The sequence below is a fragment of the Aedes albopictus genome, chromosome 1 (assembly GCF_035046485.1).
Source record: "Aedes albopictus strain Foshan chromosome 1, AalbF5, whole genome shotgun sequence".
NCBI classification, from domain to species: Eukaryota; Metazoa; Arthropoda; class Insecta; order Diptera; family Culicidae; genus Aedes; species Aedes albopictus.
This window is the reverse complement of record NC_085136.1, coordinates 157,475,189-157,487,986: the sequence shown is the minus strand read 5'-3', so window position 1 is coordinate 157,487,986 and position 12,798 is coordinate 157,475,189.

Sequence of the window (12,798 nt, the reverse complement as noted above, 5' to 3'; positions counted from 1 at the left end):
AGGACGGTATCGCAGCGGAACTCATCAAGATGGGCCCGGAAAAGTTGGCCACCTGTCTGCACCAGTTAGTTGTCAAGATCTGGGAAACCGAACAGCTACCGGAGGAGTAGAAGGAAGGGATAATCTGTCCCATCCACAAGAAAGGCGACAAGTTAATGTTTGAGAACTTTCGAGCGATCACCATTTTGAACGCCGCCTACAAAGTGCTATCCCAGATCATCTTCCGTCGTCTTTCACCTAAAGTAAATGAGTTCGTGGGAAGTTACCAAGCCGGTTTCATCGACGGCCGGTCGACAACGGACCAGATCTTCACCGTACGGCAAATCCTCCAGAAATGCCGTGAATACCAGGTTCCAACGCATCACCTGTTCATCGACTTCAAAGCGGCATACGACAGTATCGACCGCACAGAGCTATGGAAAATTATGGACGAGAACAGCTTTCCCGGGAAGCTGACTAGACTGATAAGAGCAACGATGGACGGTGTGCAGAACAGCGTAAGGATTTCGGGTGAACTATCCAGTTCATTTGAATCTCGACGGGGACTACGACAAGGTGATGGACTTTCCTGCCTACTATTCAACATTGCCCTGGAAGGTGTTATGCGACGAGCCGGGCTCAACAGCCGGGGTACGATCTTCACGAAATTCAGCCAATTTGTATGTTTTGCGGATGACATGGATATTATTGCTAGGACATTTAGAACGGTGGCAGAACCCGGGTAGAGGAAAAGAGCTCGATAATAGCATGTTTTGATATTAAGATCAAATTGTGATATTGGTTTGATTGACATAAGAGATAAAAGATCTAAAAATAATATCTAATATTTACTCCTGGAAAATCATCATCAGATCATATTTAGATTTTGTGAGATCTAACCAATAGCAGCAAGCTATTCGTTTGATCTTGAAATATCAAATTTTCATATTGTTCAGATGTTCCAGGAACATTTTCCCGATATTATTTTCAGATCTTTTATCTCTTATATCAATCAAACCAATATCACGTTCTGATCGTCAGTACTTCACCTCTACCCGGGAACAGTACACCCGCCTGAAACGTGAAGCAGCAAAGGTCGGACTGGTGGTGAATGCGGCTAAGACAAAGTACATGCTGGTAGGTGGGACTGAGCGAGACAGGACAAGCCTTGGCAGCAATGTTACGATAGACGGGGATACTTTCGAGGTGGTAGAAGAATTCGTCTACCTCGGTTCCTTGCTAACGGCTGACAATAACGTGAGCCGTGAAATACGAAGGCGCATCATCAGTGGAAGTCGTGCCTATTATGGGCTCCAGAAGAAACTGCGGTCAAAAAAGATTCACCCCCGCACCAAATGTACCATGTACAAGACGTTAATAAGACCGGTGGTTCTCTACGGGCACGAGAAGTGGACGATGCTCGAGGAGGACATGCAAGCACTCGGAGTTTTCGAGCGACGGGTGCTAAGGACGATCTTCGGCGGCGTGCAGGAGAACGGTGTGTGGCGGAGAAGGATGAACCACGAGCTCGCTGCACTTTATGGCGAACCCAGCATCCAGAAGGTAGCCAAAGCCAGAAGGATACGGTGGGCAGGGCATGTTGCAAGAATGCCGGACAACAACCCTGCAAAGTTGGTGTTTGCTAACCATCCGGTTGGTACAAGAAGGCGTGGAGCGCAGAGAGCACGATGGGCGGACCAGGTGGAGCGTGATCTGGCGAGTGTTGGGCGTGACCGACGTTGGAGAGCTGCAGCTGCAAATCGAGTATTATGGAGGCAAATTGTTGATTCAGTATTATCATGAATTTGATGTTAACTAAATAAATGAATGAATGAACTGGAAAAAGTTTTTCACAAAATTTTCCACCGTTGAGAAAATTCAAAAAGAAAAGCCTAAAAAACTATTCCCGAAATCGCGGAAAATTGTCCAATATTTTTGAGAGGGTAATTTCATAAACTTTGATCGCTGAAATTTTTGGAATGGACTTTTTTTCCTTCTTGAGTTATGGTCAATTTTGTGAAAAATAACCATGTATGCATACAGGGGATGGCAAAAATGTTTGGGATAGGCAACTTTTTTTTCTCCCACAAAAAAAATCATTCAATGCTGTAACTTTTCATAGATCATGCTGTAACTTTCAAAAAATCTCAATGATCGTTTGTATGGAAGAAAAAAAAAACTTGTATGGACTAATGACCACCCGGGGGGGGGGGGGGTTGAGAAGTCCCAAAAAAATGACCACGTGGTTTATGGACAGCCCCAAATTTACAATACCAAATCTTTGGATATCAACACTAAAATTTATTGACATTGATGTGAAAAAATTACATTTTATCGAGAAAAATCCAAAAAGCGTCAATCCATGATAACGTTTTTCTACGTTTAAAAAGTACCTATGTTTTAATAGTTAGTGAAGCATTTACATATTGTTAGTGTACGTTCAAGACTTCATTTAATTCGGTTCACTGGTTTCCGAGATATGACAGCTCAAAAATGAGTTGTCTGAAAAATAGTGTTTTACCCGAAAGGTTCTACCTTTGCGAAAGATTAATCAATCGAGCCCAAATTTGTACCAATGATGTACATATAATAGGTTGACAAACAGTCAAATTCTGAAATTTTTTGATGTGCTCTATGAAAAGTTACAGCATGTTGAACTTTTTTGTGAGAGAAAAAAAAGTTGCCTATCCCAAACATTTTGGCCATCCCCTGTAGGTTGACAAACAGTCAAAATCTGAAATTTTTTGATGTGCTCTATGAAAAGTTACAGCATGTTGAACTTTTTTGTGAGAGAAAAAAAGTTGCCTATCCCACACATTTTGGCCATCGCCTGTATATTATATGGCCATTTTTCACATAATTGGCCATAACTCAAGAACGAAAAATAAGTGCATTCCAAAAATTTCAGCCATCGAAGCTTATGAAACAACCTTTTCAAAAATATATTTTTAAAAATTTCCCGCGAACTGAGGCATAGTTTTTCCGGCTTTTCTTTATGAAATTCCTCAACGGTGGAAAATTTTGTACATTTTCCTTCAAAAATATTGTTTTGGTATTTTTTTTACGAATTCGGGCATTGTTTTTCCGACTTCTACGAATTTTCTCAACTGTGAAAAATTTTGTGGAAAACTTTTTCCAATTCATATTTTTTTGGATTTCTGAGAATGAAATTTGCTTTCATTTTCTGAAAAAAACTTTTTTTTCTATGATGCTTCGTTCTTGAGTTATGATTTTTCAAAGTAAGTAGTGTCACGGGTAAACAAAGAATTTCTACCTGAGTTTCCCGGGAAAATAGGCGACTCCGATTTTTTTCTCAATTTTTTTTTTGTTCATATATTCATGAGCCCTGCCTGTGGAAAAAGTTTCATGAAAATCTGGAACCCTTCGGCCCAATCCCGTTCGGTAATAAAAAAATGCCCAGGTATAACAGATCAAAGTTGGCTACCCGATAATTACGACTTTTACTAGGATCTTTCTATCTCCTTGTAGAATAGCCCGATCTTTCCCAAATTTTGACCATTGATAGACATCTAGTTGACCAATTTACAGTAAAAATTTGAGAAATTTGATGCACTTTTCGTAAAGTTACAGCTAGTTGACCATTTTTTTTAAAGTGAAAATTTTGCCTGTTTTGATAATTTTGCCTATCCCCTGTATCTCTTAAATTTTCTTAATTATGACAATTTTGTTTTATTTTTAACCAGCATCTGATATACTTTGCGTTTCAATTTATTTATCTTTTCAAGAACTATCAATTCAAGCATCTCAGATATGCAGAAGCTAACTGCATCAGTTCATTTGGATTGGACGTGTCTCGTCTCAGTATGGTTATACTCGTATACGCCAACCTTCGCCGGATCGAGCTCAGATGGCATCACAATCCAAGGGGAATACTCACGTGAGTTTGGTCGTCATTGTAGGTGGAGGTATTGTGCTGTACGCAGGGCAGGACACCGGACCAACGCATACCGGACATAATTGCAACATTTGTACCCTGCTTCCAGAAACGCCCCTCTCCTCGTACTTCTGTTGGATGAAAGTTTGATCATTGCTCTACGCTATTAAGCTGTTTATTTTGAAGTGTATAAATTGTTTGGATCATCAGAGGCTTACATCAGACTAACGAAATCAACATGGTCTCCGGGATTGAAATAATTTACTTCTGGGGACATTAAACTTTAATTTACTGTCATATACTGCCATCCTTGTCAGATGAAACAAATGTGATGCCAATGCGTCAGAAATACATAGTTTTTTTTTTCCTTTTGCTATCCCATATATTGCAGTGCATAAAAGTTCACGTTTATCTGTCGGTAGTGATTTTTGTTCTCATCAGTAGAAGTGTTACGGTAAGCACATGACTATCCCGGCAAAGCACTATCATTTTTCGCAGTAATGCAAAAACGGATAACGAAAAGGATTTTTCAATCAGCTAATGTACCAGGCAACCACACCGCCACACTTTTTTTTACTCACATAGAAGTGCAGTAGTGGATAAAGATATCAAGAGAAGGTGGGTTTGTAGCCAGATTTGTTATCACGAGCATAATTTCTACTCGAAAAGGATGAAGTTGGAATAAGAAGATAATATTCAGATCTTCCATCGAAATTCTAATCCATGTCCTCCTCTTCTTGGCGTAACGTCCTCACTGGGACAAAGCCTGATTCTCAGCTTAGTGTTCTATGAGCACTTCCACAGTTATTAACTGAGAGCTTCCTCTGCCAATGACCATTTTGCATGCGTATATCGTGTGGCAGGCACGAAGATACTCTATGCCCAAGGAAGTCAAGGAAATTTCCTTTACGAAAAGATCCTGGACCGACCGGGAATCGAACCCGTCACCCTCAGCATGGTCATGCTGAATACCCGTGCGTTTACCGCCTCGGCTATATGGGCCCTTCTAATCCATGTAAGTTCATTGATGAATTTCTGCATCATGAGAAAAAAATTGAATATAAAAAGAATAAGTATGAGAAAGAAAAAAAGTAGAAAAACAGAAAAGAAAGATGAGCAGTACGATAAGAATATTGAGAAGAAAACGAAGAAAAATATAAAAAATGCAGAGGAAAAAGAAGATTTAAAAGGAAAATTTAGAAGATTGGATAAAAGAAGAAGAATGAGAAGAACAAGAAGAATAACAAGGAAAGTATATAAATCAAAATGCGATGATCTCAAGATTAATCTTCAAATAACATGCGATAACAGTTTGAGCAAATCCATTGTTTCGTTTAGTGTGGAAAGATTCGCGCAAATTTAAATCCCTTTCGTTCATCCCTAAAGTACGCTTCTTTTTCTACCACCCAAAACTTAACTGGATACAACAGGTTCATCAGCAAAACATACAGTTTTGATCCATTCCGACAAAATAGTCATTCATGGAGTAGTTTTAGACATTTTTGCATCCTTTTTACGTTCATGATTGCTGGAGTTTCTCATGTTCTACAGGATCATTTCAAACTCACCTATACGGGATGATGCGTTATAAAACTTCTCTTCCTCTTCATGCCACTTTGAAATTAACCTTTAAGGGCTGTACATCGCTTCACCTTCCATCTTCTAGTCATAGTGAGTCCGATCAGAACGACCGACGACGTCGAGCACGGGAGAATTTGCCTGTGCCATTAACTCGTGGAATGGAGCCGCACTATTATACTTGCTCTTCAATCCTTTCACAGACCAATTTCTAAAAGGTTGAAAATCATCAGACAAGCGAAACGAAGAACGATTTTCTTCCCCACACAAAAAGGCGTCCCAGTCGTCGTCCCGTCCCGGTGAATGGTTCGGTGAGCAGGAGTTGAGTATGGAAATTAATTTTCTTTCTGTTTAATGAAAATTTTAATCCCCCCACAAGTTGCTCAACATTAAAGCTCAAAGGCCAAATGAAGTTTGAGTGAGAGTAAATGTCTTGGGTGTAGCTGTAGCAATTATCAAATTATTGAACCACTGCTGATTCAATGGTGTTAAAGAAGAAATTAGCACCTTCCCGTATCAAGCTTATTTGACTCAATTTTATTGGCTAAGTCAGTTAAAATTATTTTTTTATTTTTATGCCGATGATCAAAATATGATCGATTAAGCAGTTTTCCGTTTCTATAGCACTTCTTCATCTTCTTCTTTTGTTGGGTTCGAGGGACTTTAACCCGAAGGTCATTCGTCCCTCTGTCACTTCTTCATCTTTAGCCTTGCCTTTAGCTTGCACATCTTCGTACGGGGCAGTTCAGTGTGTTTTTGGAGGCAAAATCGAAATGCCTCTTTTTCATTTGGTTCGGCCGCGAGCGCATCGTCGTCGTCTATTTCACAGTGCTCATCTTCGTACGGGGCAGTTCAGTGTGTTTTTGGAGGCAAAGTCGAAATGCTGGAGTATACGGTGGACGCGTCGTGGATCGAGTCGTTTCCGAATTTTTCGCATACCGTCGGCGCTAGTTCCCAATACACTTAAAGTTGATAATACATATTTTCTTTCATTTTTTGCATTTACACAAAAGAGTGAAAAGTGTTGGTTCGGGCTCGCCGGTCGAGAAAAATCCGGGCACCGACAAGTAAGTCGCGTTAAGTGTATTTCTGTGTGGAATAGACTAAAGGTTTCTGCTCCCTAGTGGAGTGGAGACGCGCGATAGAATTTTCTTTTTGGCTAGTTTTTGCGTCGGTCGGTTGTTAACGGCGGTTTGTGTATATTGATCCATTGTCAAATCATATCACCAACCATAGGTGACTCCCGGACTGACAATGTACCTTACCCTACTAACAAAAAAAAAATCCTTCCTGAGACAAACGTGGAGATGCAGCGATTCGCGGTCTTTATAACAACGTTTGTCTTACTAACATTCCCTCCCATCCTCGATGACCGTAAGGACGTGGCCGGCGCCGTTATTGACCCTATTAAAGTTGGGAGTTCTCGACCTGTGTACACTGAGAATAGTAAGCTAGTCCTAAGCCCTATTCATTGGTTCCTTGTGCAATTTCGATTGCTCTGGTCAATCACGGAGTAGCAACTACGAATTGTGCGGTCATCTATGCTCATGCTCATGCTCATGCTTTAGCCTTGCCTTTAGCTTGCAGGAACGCTTTCACTTTGACGGATCATGCTTGTCAACTTAAGGTTACATGTGCAGTTTCACATTTATTAATCGAAAGCTTTATTTGCAAATATTTTTTTTTTTACATTCTCATATCTTGAGACCGATATGAATACCGTTTTAGAATACCTATATACGCTTTTACCGCTTATGGGTTCATGAAACTCAATGTAACGGTCGTCATTTGAAGTTGCAGGTTCGTGTCCTGTTACGGTCGCCATAAAGTAATTTTGTCCACTCTGGTTGACGGGAATGACACTTTCAAGTTAGTATAAAATTTTTCCTTTTGCTCCTATTTTTGTCATTTTGGTGTATTTTTTTTTGAAAAACTTAGGTTATTAAAATGCTGAATGTATTTTGCGCTGTAGTTAAACATTGAGTTGTGATCGTTAACATACCTAGTATTTAAAAGATGGTTCTGTTGTGTCCTCATTAGTAGAAAGTAGCCCACAAACGCAGCACCGTTCCGATCCGGAAACCTGCGACTCGACGCAGCAGTAACATTTTGCGCCATGTATCATATTGTACAATACCTATTTCCATTTTTTTACCTCCGAATAATTTATTTCTCACTGAGCACAGACTACGGGATGCTTTCATGCACCTCCGGAGTCATCCCGCCGAGAAGAAAATAACAACGCGAAGGAAAATTAATGCCAACGTGCATACATCTAATACCAGCTCGCTGAACAACTTAGAGATGTATCAAAAGTATTGTAAGGCTGTAAGGTAAATGTCTTCTTTGATAATACCTTATTTTGAGTATTCATGATTTACCAAACAAGAAACATGAACATTAGAAACAGAAAACATTAAGCTACTGCGCTTCAGGTTGAACTGCAAATAAATATGTATACCAAATTATAAGGTATCTAATACCATGTCTTACTTTAAACAATTTAGCAAAAATTAAAGAATTTGAAGTTTATAAATTACTTTCATGAAATATATTTGAAGAACACCTCTAGCAATTGAAAATCTTCCAGCCGGAACCACAGGGTGCTCAACTCGCTGCCTTCCTCATCATTATTACCATCGTACTCGATAAAAAAAAAGAACGAGCCTTCCCATATTCCAGTTGCTTCACCTAGCATGGTGCATAATTTTAATGAATCACATGACGATCATATCCATTAAAATTTATTTGTCGAAGTAGGTTACTCTTGTTCCTCAATCAGTAGGCTACGGAGCATTAAGGTGTCATGATGCATCAATGAGCTTTCAAACGAATCATTGACTTTTTGCTTGATTGTTTGCCTCGCGTTTTTGAAGTGATAAAAAACTGATAATTCTACAGTAACGTAGCCGAAAAAGTATCATCGCAATCACTGCAAGTGAGCATATGGGATGATACTTTTTCAAACGAATATTCGCTTTCATGGCTGAGAATTATCACTTTGAAATTTTGAGCCACATATCCAACATGGCTGCCGATGCTGATGATGCCGCAAAAAGCCTTAAAAATACAAACCAATGGCAATGGCATAAAAACTAATGTTTTCAATGAAACTTCGAAGTTTACTTTATTTTTAGTTGAAGTTAAAAATATGCTGAGAACGTGACAGGCTTGAGTGTCGCTGTAAATTCCCAAAATGTCCCTCGGAAGATTTCCCAAAGAAATATGAAGAAGTTCTCGATAAAGTTGTTCGAATTATTCCTGTAGGCTTTCAGTTCTGAGCACCCACGATGGTGCATAGGGCTGAGTTGAAAGATATCCATCCTGGGCGATTGCCAGCCATCACCTTTGGCCAGGTCAAATTTCTGTCGACTTGCTTTATTTCGTTGTTGAGGCTACGCCGCCATGGGCCTCTGGATCTGCTTCTGTTGTGATGTCCTGCTGGGTTCCAATGTAACGCTGGCTTGCAGATTTCGTTTCTGTCACTGCGTAGAGTGTGGCCAACGCACCTCCACTTTCGCTCCCGAAAATCTATTGCTATCGGCTTTTGATGACATCGACGACAGAGCTCCACGTTGGTGATTCAATTGATGGCCAATTGTGCCCATCTATTGATGTAGACCTGCAGCCATTTAGTGTTCTCCTTTCATACACACCAAGTTTCACTGGCGTCCAACATCACAGATTTCACGTTCGAATTAAAAATTCCATACATTTCTTAAACTTGTAAAAGCAGCCCTCGCCTTCTTGATCCGTGCACTATGTCGATCTTGTTCCCGTTATCACTCGCCATTTGACTACCAAGATATTGGAATCTTTCAACATTCTTCAGAGCTTGCTTGATCTTGTTGACGACGTTGATGGTAAGACCTGCCGTCGAGGAGCGATTGGCAAGAGCATTGAGCTTAGCCTGCATATGAGAGCATGAAGAGCAACGTCATCACCCAATCCGAACTCATTTAGGTGCTCTATGGCAATGAGCTGCCACAGCAAGCCACGATTTGGTTCACGATCCATCGCACCTACCAGGATCTCGTCGATTACGATGAGGAACAGTAGCGGTGATCGTTACATCCTTGCCTCACTCCAGCAACGACCCGGATGGGATCGGACAAGACACCGTTGTGCAGTACTCTGCACGAAAATGCTCTGTACTGTGCTTCAATGAGGCCGACGTTATAAATACGTAGTTACAGAAGTTCAACAAAAATATAATTTTAATCCAAACCTAATCGCCAAGTAAGATATTTTTCAATTTCAAAATATGGGACCTGCTAGGGTTATCGATTACCTTTTAGTAACACAAGAGACCCTGGTGGTGGGATTTAGAACCACCAATTTAAACCTATCATGCAGCAAGCTTACTGGGAGGATCTCATCACTAAAACTAATGACGATTAGCCTCATCAGTTCATACGGGAACTGAAATGTTGTTTTTCTCAAAAGTACAAAAGAAGACTATTGAAAAGAAGGCGTCGCGTGGGTCTAGCATGGTTGAGTCATCCGATGATCTAGCATTCTCAAATCGATCGGTGAGCCAGTTAGAAGTGACTAAGCAAATTAGAGAAAATCAAGTGTAATATAGCAGTAGTGATTGATGGTCGATCGAAAAGTTTGTGTAAGCCCAGATTGTGACTATTAAGAGAAAATTCATTAAATCTAAATTGTAATTTCAGTTTGAGAAACGTAAGGTGGAATTTAAGAAAGCAAAAGTTGGCCCGGTAGCGAAAAGTTTTAACCCTTATGTGGCCGGCAGGGTACCCGGGTACCCAGCACCCATTTAAAATACACAGTGTAGAAAAAAGCAAAAAGTTTGCCGGCCACATAACGGTTAATCAGACATTGTGAGTGACCTAGGATTGAAAAGTGTACAAGTAGATAATTGTTCAATCTGTTTCCTATTTTTAACAATCCTCGCAGAAGAAACCTGGAATTAAATGGTCTGAACGAAAAAAAAAAACTAAGAAAAGTGTAGTGCAGAATACTGCACGTGTAATACCTCCCTCGAGGCTCAGGTAATGAAACGTTATAATGTAACTGTGACCACATGTGAATCCTAGTAAGACAACCGTTGTTAATGCGAACGTTTGTTATATTTTCTCCTTGAAGGACACTGCTATCCTTCAAGCGAAGGTGCTAGTGTAGGGTGTAGGGGATAGCGACCAGCCACGCTGTCTCTAGGGACGAGTCAGAAGCTCGGCAGCTTGTAGGCTCGCCTCGTCGTCCGCGCCAGTATTCGACCCTCGCGCACCCTGGGCCGAAGGAATCCACGCCTTCCGGAGGAATTCGGACGCTACTAACCGAATATCGCTCCATCGGTCTCGAAGGGAGATTCACACCACGTGAGCGCATTGGCACCGTCCATCACCACCCCGCCTGTCGAACCCCATCGATCGGTGTTAATAACACGAGAACGGCTCGTAGCCACGAGTGATAAGCACGGATGGTGGTGTTATAGCCCGTCATCGTAGTTCGACTGACAGCATCCCCGGTCGAGCGATCGGACTGCTCGAATTACTTCGCTAGCCGAGAGCCGAACCCTCTCCGACCCGGTATCACGAGTGAGCAGAGAGACGGTACCGCGCACGGTGTCACGTGTACGGATCGACCGGTAGTCCACCGGAGTTACGGCGACATCGCAAGGATACAGCCAGGACCCTCACGGCTGCAAGCAGGTCAGATCGCTTTGGTTTTTTTTTTGTATATGATAATCGTTCGCATTGAACACCTATAGACCCATTTTTGGTCGAAGAAGCGTGCACGCATTAGGGAATAAGAGATAACTAGAGTGTAAGATTTTATTGCCCCCTACCTCATTAAAAGATGTTTTCACCCTGAATAGATTTAGAACCGTTTTATGGCACATACTAGTAAATTGATCGAAAGAGGAGAGAAAACTTGATCATTAGTTCAGTTGGTTTTCGTCAGAGATTTGCCCCATCCTGCGTTGGTTCTGGGTATGCGATTTGAGCAGTTAACTGTTGCACAGTAGGTTCGGAATTGATCATAACTTGTGGCAAGGACTCGTCTTGAGAAGTCTGGCCGGGATACTCAAGCTGATCCACAAGCAAGCCGATTGGAAGTGCTTGCTTGGCGCTTAAGTGGATGCAGTTGATACCAATCTGACCTCGTAACACGAAACCGTTACAGATTTTCCCAGGGACACCCTGGCACCTGAGGGCTTCCCACATGTTTTCGTGATTGAGACGGTCGAAAGCTTTTTCGTAATCAATGAACACCAGGTAGAGAAACTCTTGGAATTCATTGATTTGCTCCAGAATGATACGGAGAGTAACACTATGGTCCACACAGGATCGTCCGACGCGGAATTCTGCTTGCTGCAGTCAGAGAGTTGCGTCAATCTTCTCCTGTATCCGGTTAAGGATCACTTTGCAGAGGACTTAGAGAACGATACACAGCAACATGATACCCTGTCAATTATCGCATACAGTCAGGTCACCCTTTTGAGGCATCTTTACTAAGACGCCTTGCATCCAGTCGACCGGAAATGTCGCGGTTTCCCATATGTTGCAGAATAATTGATGCAACAGCTGTGTAGATACTACGGGGTCAGCTTTGAGCATCTCGGCTGATACGCGATTGACCCCCGAGGCTCTGTTCGATTTCATGCTACGGATGGCTGTTTCTATCTCCTGCAATGATGGGGCTTCGGTGTTGACACGGGTAATGCATAGAAACCTTGGCGGTCATGCTGAGGTGTTGGTGACGTGGCCAACATTTGAAAAAGGTTTCCAAAGTGCTCGAACCAGCGTTTCAACTGCTCTTTTGTCCTGCCTACATGAGCGCTTCACTACTTTCTCGAGAGCCGAATAGCGCAGATGGGCTACGGCTTTAGCCCCTCGTGTTTTCGCTCGCTCTACTGCGGCTTTGCCGTTCCTTCGCCTCTATCTTCCTACACCTGTGATCCACTGCTTTTTCCGGTACCCAAACTATTCTCGTCGGTGGCGATGAAGGCATTGTTGATGGCACTTCATTGACCATCTACGCTTCCACTATAGCCAGCCCGGGCGATCCGTCTTAAAACACATGGCTTAAGCGCCACTCCACAAGGGAGACCTTATGCCCAATTTCAATTTGCCCGGATGAGACTCTCCTGAGGGCGAGTCCATTTAATATTTCCGAAAGGAATTTTACGGATCGTTCCAGCTGACTTACGAACCAAACGACCGAATGGGTTCACCCTATTATCTCAACATGACCATTAATCGCGAAGGCACTCAGAGAATTCGGTGAGAGAATCACGCATGCTCAAAGTGAGACAATATTCGCGGTTGCTTACCAATTCTCATCACTGGCAGACAAGACACTCGACGTGATACATGACG